At 40.1% G+C, this 12,996-nt stretch overlaps 1 protein-coding gene across 2 annotated transcripts in view; it reads right to left on the reverse strand.

Moving 5' to 3' along the window:
* Positions 1-12,996, reverse strand: part of ZC4H2 (zinc finger C4H2-type containing) — a 117,264-nt gene that overhangs the window by 66,824 nt on the left and 37,444 nt on the right. The window lies entirely within an intron of this gene.

Consider the following 12,996-nt stretch of genomic DNA (forward strand, 5'->3'; position numbering starts at 1 on the left):
CAATTTGTCATAGATAATTATGTCAAAGGTTGTTGAGAGTGCAAAGGAATGGGGATATTCGTCTGGCCCGTGTGTAAGAAAATGGGGAAAAATACTCCTGAAGGCGATTGGAAAGATGAGAGACATATTCATTCACCCCTCTTTCGGGGGCCCTCACACCTACCTCATCCGAAAAAGGTTAACGGTAGTCGCTAATTACGCCTTGGGGATGGAAAGAAACCTTGCAGGGAAATTAACTTTGGAGATGTTGAATGTGCTAGCTGCGGTCTGGGGACAAGTAACTTTGGCATTCAAATTAGGGTGTGGCGGGGGTGGGGAAGAGGAGGATGGGAGGAGGGAGACGCTGCAAAAGCTGGCGGAAAAGAGAGTGGGGAGGAGAACGTCGTTAATTACAGCTACTTACTTACCCATTCAACAAACAATTACTAAGCTCGGACTTTGCCAGTCAATGGAAGAAGTACTGTAAGAGTCACTGGGTGAGGTAGATAAATAAAAGCAAATCCTCGCCTTTGAGGAACAGAAGAGGCTGGAAATTTACCTGTTAATTACATCATACTGTGGTGTCAAAATACAGGAATAGATAAGGTGTAACCCTGGGGAGAAGTGGAGGATGTCTATGAGATGTGTGGAAAGCAATTTATGAACAGCCTTTGAGATTTTAAAACTAATGTCTCTCTTTTTCCACTATCCCTCTCACCCTAAGAATCCTCATCACTGACTGTGTTCACATGTCTGGTAAAAGTCTGGATGTGGCTCTGTATCTGTTTCAATTAAATATGTGAATGGGTTTAAAGTCTGATTTGGTAGTAATTGTCTTTCAAGCCTCACTGAAATTCTAGTTTACAGATGAGGAAACTGAGACGAAGAGAGGCAAAGGACTTGTCCAACGTCACCCAACCTGGCTGAAAGAGAACCAGGACTCCTGACTCATGGGCTTGTGCTCTTCCTATGGCCCCACGCGGCCTGTATCAACCTGCTGCTGCTACCATGGGGTCTGAATGCATCTATTACGTTTCAGCTAGATGGTGCACTCCAATATAGGGTGTCTGCAGAGGGCCAAGTATGTCCCATGTTTTCAATCCATGGATAGACATTAAAGGGGAATAGCAGTTAATCTAGGAAAAGAGGCCTTGGGAACACTTGGAGCTTGGAAGAAGGTTTGTCCTATTTATAACAATTAAAATATCCATATAAATAAAGGGTAATATGCCTCTTAGCTTCTGCTGGTTTGCTTTTGGCTCCTTGCCCTCTTTGAGAACAGATGTCACACCTGTTCCTTGCTGAGTTTTAAGAATCTAAGCTAGCAATGAGAGGAAGGAAAATGTTGTAGAGAAAGAGGAGGGAAGAGAAGGAAACCATAGCTTTCTGCCCCTTGTTCCGAAGCAGCACTTAAAACAGTATCTGGAAGCTAAGCTGGTTATTTTTCCATAGTAATTGTTCAGTAGCTCTCACTTAATCAGATTTTGCAATGTCTGAAACAATATTTAGGATATGGGTCAGCAGTGAGTTCGAATGCATGATTTTATTTAAAGAACTGATTGATTTGAGGTGCTAGAAATAAAAAAATTTTTAGTTTTATCAGGGCCAATATCATTTATTTTGCTAAGAAACAGGTAAGGCAGGCAGGGTATGTTGGGGTAAATACCGTTAAAATGCAAGAAATTAGCAAAAGAGAAGCCAGTCACTCTCTTGTTAACGTGATTATGCTTTTAGGGTATAGATCAAGATTTTAAAAATGGAGGCCAGAATATTGAATTCACAAATCTTTCTTTGTATGTCAACAGTGAACTAAACTATGAGGAGGCAGAGATGCAACAACAGCCTTGGTTCTGAATTGCCTTTCAAAAAGTTGTACAAATTACTTATTAAAATTTTTCATCATGTTTTTAAATCAACATTTCTAAGAGAAAAATGAGCCAAAAGTTTTCAGCCCAAAAATATTTATTGTGTAATTATTATGTGTCAGGAACCATTGAGGTTTCAGTGAAGATTTTATACTAGACACGACGGACATGGGCCCTGCCCTCACCGAGCTTACCATTTAGTGAGAGAGGCTAGCTATTACAAAGATCACACATACATATATAGCCATACCTTGCAATCAGGGCTTGAAAGAAGTCTAACTTCTGTGAACACACACATAAGTGGAGAACCAACTTAGTCCTGAAAAGTGAGCAAGGGGTCAGGGAAAAGCTTCCTGGACAAAACTAGGCAGGAAGGGAGAGAAAGGGAGGAAAAAAGCAGAAGGCATTGAGGATTCATTCATGCAAACAGCTAACAAATATTTACTGGACACTTACGACATGCAAGACACTCTTCTACATTCCAGGGATATATAGTACTTTGCATGTATTAAGTTAGTTTAATCCTTACAAAAACTTCACAGGAAGTATATATTTACTATCATCCTTATTTTACAGAATAGGAAGCTGAGGCACTGAGAAGTTAAGTAACTTGCCCAGAGTCACAGAGCTCGTAAGTGGCAGAACTGAGATTCAAATTTAGGTAGTCTGCATCCAGAAGCCATGCTCTCACCTACTATGTTCTATTACTTATCTAAAATCCCAGTTCTCAGAAAGTATATATTCTAGTAGGAGGAGCCAGATAATAATGACAGAAAAGGAAAAAAAAAAAACAAACAAACATAATAATATTAGGGTGAGATAAGTCCATAAGAGACTAATTGAGGATAATAGGATAGAATGGTGGCAGGAGGAAGAATGTTTTAGTTACGATGATCAGGGGAGGCTGCTGTTCAGAGATGATATTGTATTGGAGACCTACGGAGTTGTCCATACAATGATCTGGGGGAAGAGTGCTCCGGGCAGAAAGAATAGCCAGTGCAATGTTCCTGAGTCTGAAAATACTTAGCCTGTGAAAAAAAAATACGTAAGGCTCTGGCTGATTAAGGAAAGCAGAATTAGACTGAGGAGACAGGCAGGAAAAAACAGGGTCTTGTAAACCATGGTGATGAGTTTGGGTTTTATTCTAATAACAACAGGCAGACATTGAAGGTTTTAAGCAGGGGAGCAACATGATCTAGTTTTTGAACATCACTAACTGCTGTGAGAACAGATTTTACTGGGGCAAAAGTGGAAACCAGAAAACCAGTGAGAAAACTATTACAGTTTTCCAGGAAAGAAATGATGGTGGCTTGAATTATAGTAGTAATAGCAGACATGAAGAAAAATGGGCTGATTGGAAATATATTATAGAACACAAAACTGATATGATTAGCTCATGGATGGGATGGAGAGATACAGAGGGAGAGATAGGGCATCTAAAATGACTCCTGGATTTTTGGGTTCCATAAAAAGGTCAGTGCCATTCACTGAGACAGGAAAGACTGGAAGAGAACCAGAGGATGTTAGAACTGGAAGGCACTCACATGTGGTACACAGAAAACAAAAGAACAGAAAGGGTAATTTACCTCCCTGGGTTAGGGAGGTAGGAGCTGAGGTAGGTAATCTTGTTCTTCACACTTCTTCAGAAAATTTTCATGTTTTCTATTGCTTCAGTCCTTCAGCTGGGATGTTGAGGGGTGTGGTTGAAGCCTTAACTTTGAAGATTCTCCCAGGAGATGGGAGTGGTCGGCGATTAGCTAGAATTGTATGTTTCAGCTGAGATTCTTGCTGTTTTTGATGGTTTTATGTTATTGAACTTTCACTCCTCTATTCTTTGTCACCTATCCAATGTCACTGACCTAGATCCCCCAAATGCAAAGTTCAGGGAACAAAGAAGATCTGGCAGTGGGAGTAGGGGAGTTCCACTTTTCCCCTCTCCAAGTTTGTAAACCCTAGTGTAAAAAATCCTATCATACAAGCAGTCTAGTGTACATCTACTGAGTTTTCTAAGTAAACTTTCACCCACTTCCTCCAGCACTCAAGGGAGGTGAAGACATACTGACTGGTGAATCCAAGACCTTGGATTCAAATTCTAGCTCTGATATCACTTCCCTACGTGTCCTTGGGCAAGTCGCTTCCCCTACTAGGCCTCAGTCTTCCCATCTGTAAAATCATAGGATGGAACTCTCTAATGCCCCCTGGAATATAAAAGAAAATAACTAGCAAAGGACCTATGGTTAAAAACCATTTCTGTAAGCCAAACAATATGTGAACCTAGAGTCCTCTCTGTTTTGTTTCCCCATGTTATTCATCCCCCCAACTCCCTAGTAGGTATGGGTCATTCAACCCATTGGCCCTTGTCCTTTTCTATTTATCCTGTTTTGAAGGATGCAGTGATTTTCTAATTTCCTTGAACTTTCTCATTATGTGCTTGTTCCCACAGCACTTGGATTCTGATCAGGGGAGGCAAGAAATTGTTTGAACCACTGTTTTTGTTGCATTTATTCTTTAAATAAATACATACAGGTTTTCTAAATCTGAACGTGCTTTTATGGATCTGCCTCCAAGAATAGGCAGGCTAAGGAAGCAGGAGAGCTGTGTTCAGAGATTTGTTGCAGCCTCGCTGGACCTCAGTTCTCTCATCTACAAACTAATAATACATTGAGTGATGAACTCTTAACCCTGCTCTAGAGTTGAAATTCCATGATTCCATTTTTCACCAGGTATGCTTTTAAAAATTAATCAACTTACTGGGAACATTTGCCACCAATTCTTTCCTCATTCGTTTCTCATTTACTCAGAATCACTCAACTGGAAGGAAGACACAGGAGACTGGGTTCTCTGACTTGCTTTGCCATTAACTCCCTGTGTGACTTTGTGCAGGTCTTTTCACTTCTCTGGGCTTCTGTTATCCCATCTTTAACATGAAGGAGTTGGACTAGCTCTGATATTCTAACTCTGTCATTTGGGGATCCTATGATGTTGCGATTGGGTATCCTTTAGGATTACTGGGCAGCCAAAGGAGCTAAACAACTATGGTTATAATTTCCTTGATTCCTTAGATATTCCCCTCCCCATAAACACAGAAGCTAATAGTGGTCAGAAGGATTTTCCAAGACTTTGTGTGTTCTGCTGTGTGTGAATATGTTCGCTGCCATATCAAATGCTTTCATGTATGTTTCATTTTTGCTGCAACCTCATTGGCATTTATGGTAGCAGAGCAACAACAGGCTGGCTGCCAGCCTCAGTCTGTGCTGCTGTCAAGGGAGACGGTCAGAGCCATGTTCCCAGGGTGACAACACAGAGAGATAGGGTTGTTTCCCTTGGCTTTTACGCCATAGCACTGCCCTCACTGCTTTCTTTTCTAAGTGCCTTTCTCCTTGTTTAGCTCATTTTACTTTCTTTTCTGTCTCCTGACCCCAAAACAGAAGCAATCTCTAAGTCACTGACTTGGAATTTCTTTTCTTTTGCTTTTTCCCTCAGATAACTGACAGCATACCCTCCCCTCTCCTTCAATTCCTACCTCTTTAAGAGTGACCAAAACTGATTGTCTAGCTCCAGTGATCTTCCATTTCTAACGGCCTATTTTATATCACCAGAACTAAGTATGGAATTGGGTTTCCAAAAGGACGTAGTCTTACCAGGTTCCCTGCACATCTTTCCCAGGCTGGGCTACTTTAGAACTACTCATAGGGTCCTTGTCCCCCTCATAGAGCTGTTTAATGATTAAATGACAAGAGATAAGGTATAAAAAAGCACGTAGCACATTGGTTGAAATATAATATTCAACCAAATAATAATTGGTTGAAATGCCTATTATATTGTGGGAACATTTTATTTTATATTGTGGGAAGTATTATAGTGCTGTGGGAACATGCACATAACAAGTACAGGTTAATAACAAGCTTCATCCTTCTCACCACTCCCCCTAATTCTCAGAATCATTTTGAGAACCCCAATTTGGAGATAATTTGGTGAATAGAAACAGGAGTAGAGCATGAAAAGGTATAAATAAGTTGTCTTGATTTAGACTTGAGAAGACAATGACAGAGGCTTCATTTAGAGATCTCAAAATGGACAGGGCAGAATTTGATGTGAAGGTTGTAGCCATTGTTTCCCCTGAGTCTGGGCAAAAATGGCTTCAATTATAGTAAAGGCTTTAGAGGGTTAATAACTTGTAAAGCCACGATGACAGATAAACAACCCCAAAGGAAAAGATGGACAGATTCAACTGTATAAAGATTGAAAATATACGATGAAAAGTGATACCCATAAAATAAAAATGAAACAGACTGGGAAAGAAAAATAACGGATAAATCTTAATACTGCTCCACCCATGGGTTGGTTGCATTGTAAACAATATACCAAACCTTTTACCTATGAATGAAGATGTGGTATCTGCAAGTAAATGGACTGAGAGAGAAGTGGGAAGGCAGATGTCCTTCTGGGCCTTCAAAATCCCCTTGAATAGGTCACATATAATTGCTCAGCTTGACTACCCAGATAGCCCTTCTTTTCCTAGCACAGGTAGCAGTATACATAGTGGTGAGGCACCCAGACTCTTCAGAAAGGCAGCCTGAGTTCACCTCTGGTCTCTACTATTTTTAGCTATCTGACTCAAGGGCAAATAACTTCCCCTCCATGTGTTTTGGTCTTCTCATATGGAAAATGGAAATGATAGTAATTGTAACTAACTCAGGGTTGTGATTAAATCGAGTTAATATATGGAACTGACTAAAATGGCATAATAAATACTATAGAAATGTCTGCTATTGTTAAGATGGATATTCTTCAATAAACTTTCTTGTTATCTTCTTGTTTTCCATCATTGGCAGCCTAGCTCCCTTACCAGACAGGTTCCCATTATCTTCTAAATCATAAGACTTGAAAAGGATTGTGCTTATGTACTTGGGAAGGAAAATCCTAAATAAATGGGTTATAGATATGGCTTATCTGTCATAAAATTGAGAATATAACAAATGTAAACATCTGACATTATTTAAAAATAGGAAAATCATGTTCCCAGTACTGCAAAATGACCATAAAGGATGAGAATGGAGGGGAGATCCAAGATGGCCAAATAGGAACAGCTCTGGAGAGCAGTTCCCGGCGAGAACAATGCAGAGGGTGAGTGATCACTGCATTTCCAAATGAGTTTTTACTGTCCACAGACCAGGAGATCTGGGCCGAAAAGTGCCATGAGTTTCCAGCATGGCTCTTTCAGCAGGCACTGCGGGTTTCCACACAAAAACTCACACAAATCTAGGTGACCATTTCAACTGGTACCTGGAATGCCTGGGAGGCAGAGCCGCCCATTCAACTGAAAAAGAGGGGGCTGAAACAAGGAGCCAGGTGATCTGGCTCAGCAGGTCCCACCCCAACAAAGACCAGCAATCTGAAACACTCTGGAGTCAGAGTTTCACAGCAAGTGCAACTGGACCCAGGATGGTCCAGCTCAGTAGGGGGAAGGGTGTCCGCCATTACTGAAGCAATCTGCCATTACTGAGGAAGTCTGCCATAACAGAGGCAGACTTCCAATACTGAGGCAGACTGCCATTACTGAGTTCTAACTGTACCTCTGTAAACAAAACCACAAGGAAGTTTACACAACAGCTGGGCAGGGCCCGTGGTAGCTCAGCAATGCCTTTGCTGACAGACTGTGACTAGACTATCTCCTTGCTGGGCAGGGCATCTCTGAAAAAAGGCAGTAGTACATCAGGAACTTATAAATAAAGCCCCACCTTCCCAGGACAGAGCACCTGGGAAAAGAGGCAGTTATGAATTTTGCTACACCAGACATAAACGTACCTGCCCAGCAGCTCTAAATGGAACAACAGAGCTCCCAGCACAGTGCTTGAGCTCCTATAAGGGAAAAGACTGTCTCCTTAAGCAGCTCCCCAACCCTCATATATACAAAGAGACACCTCATAAAGGAGAGCTCAGGCTGACATCTGGTGGGTACCCTTCTGAGATGAAGACAAGAGAAGAAGAAACTGGCAGCAACCCTAACTATTCTGCAGCCCCCATGGGTGATCCCAAGGTAAGCAGGACCTGGAGGGGACCTCCAGCAGTCCTGCAGCAGAGGGCCCTGACTGTTAAAAGGAAACAAAAAATAGAAAGAAATAGCTTGAACAACAACAAAAAGGATGTCCACTCAGTGACTCCATCCAAAAATGATGAACTACAAAGACCACAGGTAGATAAAGCCACACAGATGGAAATAAACCAGCACAAAAAAGGATGAAAATACCAAAAACCAGAATGCCACTCCTCCTCCAAGGGATCACAACTCCTCATCAGCTAGGGAACAAAGATAGATGGAGAATGAATCTGATGAATTGACAGAAACAGGCTTCAGAAGGTGGGTAATGACAAACTTCTCTGGGCCAAAACAACGTGTTCTAACCCAATGCAAAGAAACTAAGAACCTTGAAAAAAAGCTAGATGAAACACTAAGTAGAATAAACAGCTTAGGGAAGAATATGAACGACTTGATGGAGCTGAAAAACATAGCATGAGAACTTTGTGAAGCTACATAAGTTTCAATAGCCAAATCGACCAAGCAGAAGAAAGGATGTCAGATTGAAGATCAACTCAATGAAATAAAATGAGAAGGCAAGATGAGAGAAAAAAGAGTAAAAAGAAATGAACAAACCCTCCAAGAAATATGGGATTATGGGAAAAGACCTAATCTACGTTTGATAGGTGTACCTGAATGTGATGGAGAGAATGCATCCAAACTGGAAAGCACTATTGAGGATAGTATCCAGGAGAACTTCCCAACCTAGCAAGGCAGGCCAATGTTCAAGTCCAGGAAATACAGAGAACACCACAAAGATATTCCTCAAGAAGGGCACCCCAAGGCACATAATCATCTGATTCACCAGGGTTGAAATGAAAAAAAATTGCTAAAGGCAGCCAGAGAGAAAGGGGGGGTTACTCACAAAGGGAAGCTCATCAGACTCACAGCATATCTCTTGGCAGAAACCCTACAAGCCAGAAGAGGGTGGGGGCCAATACTCAACATCCTTAAAGAAAGGAACTTTCAACCTAGAATTTCATATCCAGCCAAACTAAGCTTCATAAGCGAAGGACAAATAAAATTCTTTACAGACAAGCAATTGCTGAGACATTTTGTCACCACGAGGCCTGCCTTACAAGAGCTCCTGAAGGAAGCACTAAACATAGAAATGAAAAACCAGTACCAGCCACTCCAAAAACATAGCAAGTGGTAAAGACCATCGACACAATAAATAAACTGCATCAACTAATGAGCAAAACAACCAGCTAGCATCAAAATGGCAGGATCAAATTCACACATGACAATATCGACCTTACATGTAAATGGGCTAAATGCCCCAACCAAAAGACATAGACTGGCAAGTTGGATAAAAAATGAAGACCCATCAGTGTGCTGTATCCAGGAGACCCATCTCACATTCAACGACACACATAGACTCAAAATAAAGGGATGGAGGAAAATTTATAAAGCAAATGGAGAGCAAAAAAAGCAGGGGTTGCAATCCTAGTCTCTGATAAAATGGACATTAAATCAACAAAGATCAAGAGACAAAGAAGGACATAACATAATGGTAAAACGATCAATGCAAAAAGAAGAGTTAACAATCCTAAATATATACACACCCAATACAGGAGCACCCAGATACATAAAACAAGTTCTTAATGACCTACAAAGAGACTTAGACTCCCATACAATAATAGTGGGAACCTTTAACACTCCACTGTCAATATTAGACAAGATCAATGAGACAGAAAATTAACAAGGATATCCAGGACTTGAACTCAGATCTGGACCAAGCAGACATAATAGACATCTACAGAACTCTCCACTGCAAATCCACAGAATATGCATTCTTCTCAGCACGACATTGCACCTACTCTAAAATTGACCACATAATTGGAAGTAAATCACTCCTCAGTGAATGAAAAAGAATAGAAATCATAACAAACAGTCTCTCATACCACAGTGCAATCAAATTAGAACTCAGGATTAAGAAACTAACTCAAAACTGCCCAACTTCAAGGAAACTGAACAACTGGCTCTTGAATGTTGACTGGATAAACAATGAAATGAAGACAGAAGTAAAGATGTTCTTTGAAACCAATGAGAAAGAAGACACAACATACCAGAATCTCTGGGACACATTTTAAGCACTGTCTAGAGGGAAATTTACAGCAATAAATGCCCACATGAGAAGTGAGGAAAGATCTAAAATCAACATCCTGTCATCAAAATGGAAAGAGCTAGAGGAGCAAGATCAAAAAAACTCAAACGCCAACAGAAGACAAGAAATAACTAAGATCAGAGAAGAACTGAACGAGATAGAGAAAAAAAAAAAACAACTTCAAAAATCAATAAATCCAGGAGCTGGTTTTGAAAAGATCAACAAAATAGACCACTAGCCAGATTAATAAAAAAGAAAAGAGAGAAGAGTCAAATAGATGCAATAAAAAATGGTAAATGGAATATCACCATCAATTCCACAGAAATACAAACTACCATCAGAGATTACTATAAACAACTCTATGCACATAAAGAAGTAAACCTGGAAGAAATGGATAAATTCCTGAACAATTGCAACCTCTGAAGCCTAAACCAGGAAGAGTTGAAACCCTGGACAAACCAATAACAAGGGCTGAAGTTAAGGCAGGAATTAATAATGAGATCTAATTAAAGTCCAGAGTTTCTGTACAGCAAAGGAAACAATCATTAGAATGAACCAGCAGCTAACAGAATGGGAAACATGTTTGCAATCTACCCATCTGACAAAGGGCTGATATCCAGAATCTACAAAGAACTAAAACAGATTTACAAGAAACAAACAAACAAACCCATTCAAAAGTGGGCGAAGGATATGAACAAACACTTTACAAAAGAAGACATCAATGAGGCCAACAAAATCATGAAAAAATGCTCATCATCACTGGTCATTAGAGAAATGCAAATCAAAACCCCATTGAGATACAATCTCACGCCAGTTAGAATGGCGATCATTAAAAAATCTGGAGACAACAGATGCTAGAAAGGATTTGGAGAAATAGGAACATTTTTACACTGTTTGTGGGAGTGTAAATTAGTTCAACCATTGTGGAAGACAATGTGGCTATTCCTCAAAGACCTAGAAACCAAAATACCATTTGACCTAGCAATTCCTATACCCAAAGAAATGTAAATTGTCCTATTATAAAGACACATGCACATGTATGTTCATTGTGGCACTGTTTACAATAGCAAAGACCTGGAACCAACCCAAATGTCCATCATCGATAGACTGGAGACAGAAAATGTGGCACATATATACCATGGAATACTACACAGCCATAAAAATGATGTGTTCATGTCTTTCATAGGGACATGGATGAATCTGGAAACCATCATTCTCAGCAAACTGACACAAGAACAGAAAACCAAACACTGTATGTTATCACTCATAGGCAGGTGTTGAACAATTAGAACAGGTGGATGCAGGGAAGGGAGCATCACACACTGCTACAGGAGGGACAGCTGGGTGGGGAGGGATAATGAGGGGAGAAATGCCAGATGTAAGTGATGGGGGGATGAAGGCAGCAAACCACCTCGCCATGTGTGTACCTATGTAACAATTCTACATGATCTGCACATGTACCCCAGAACCTAAATTACAGTAAATATATATATATAGCTTAGACACTTTTAACTCTTTCCAGGTATTTATTTTGGCCTGGCAAGAAATACTCTTCCATTCTCCTTCATGGAGGGCAAAAAAAAAAAACTGGGTCTGCTCACATCCCTGTTTTGAAGACCCCACACTCTTGCTTCTGCAATTAATTTCATAGTTGTCAAGGCTAAACAAATTGTCCTTTTTAATATTTCTCTTTTTTGCTGTCCCAGTTTGCACCCTTCCTCTTTACAACCTGCTGAAAGTGAAATATCTCCAGTTTTCTTTTGATTAATTCCTCAGCAAACCACCAACTATTATGTCTTTTTTTTCCAGAACAACTTATTTTGTAACTATGATGATATGCATTTATGTTCTCTACCTGTATATTTGTTAGATGCACTAAAAACCTCGACTCGTATGGTGCTCTGTACCCTATGGGTGCTAAATAAAGGCTTGCTACTGGCAAATGGAAGAAAAAAACACAACAACCCTATGAATCAGGATCTATTATTATTCTCATTTTAAAGTGGCAGAAACAGAGTCACAGAGAGGTAATGTAACTAGTATAGCTCACCTAGTTAATAAGTCACACAACAAAGGTCAAACCCTGGCAGTCTGAATATAGAGCTCATGTATTGACCATTATGCACTATTTTATATAAATAAGTTAATAAAATGGTATAGGACCTAGAAATAGAAATTCCATTTGACCCAGGAATCCCATTACTGGGTATATATCCAAAGGACTATAAATCATTCTACTATAAGGACACATGCACACGAATGTTCATTGCAGCACTTTTTACAATAGCAAAGACCTGGAACCAACCCAAATGCCCATCGATGATAGACTGGACTGGGAAAATGTGTCACATATACACCATGGAATATTATGCAGCAATCAAAAATGATGAGTTCGTGTCCTTTGTAGAGACATGGATGAATCTGGAGAACATCATTCTCAGCAAACTGACACAAGAACAGAAAATGAAAAACCGCATATTCTCACTCACAGGCGGGTGATGAACAGTGAGAACACAAGGACACAGGTAGGGGAGCACTACACACTGGGCTCTATTGGGGGAATAGGGGAGGGATAGTGGGGGGGAGCTGGGGAGGGATAGCAGGGGGAGAAATGCCAGATGTGGGTGAAGAAGAGGAAGACAGCAAATCACACTACCATGTGTGTACCTATGCAACTATCTTGCATGTCCTGCACAAGTACCCCACAACTTAAAATGCAATAAAAAGGAAAAAAATAAAAAATGGTATTATATCTGTGTTGTTCAAATTAGAATATTCTTATGGATCCATGAAAAGTTTTGCTATATATTATTCAAGTTTCAGAAACTCTGCAGTGTTTTTTTACTTCCAATTTGTTCTACTTATCTTTATCATTTTCAGCCTATGAACTTCATGGTTGAAAGGTAGGTTCAGGAATTCACTTCAAATCATGAATTATTATCTGTGATATGCTTTTTTGCTCTGCT

This window comes from Callithrix jacchus, chromosome X (genome assembly GCF_049354715.1).
Source record: "Callithrix jacchus isolate 240 chromosome X, calJac240_pri, whole genome shotgun sequence".
Lineage (NCBI taxonomy): Eukaryota > Metazoa > Chordata > Mammalia > Primates > Cebidae > Callithrix > Callithrix jacchus.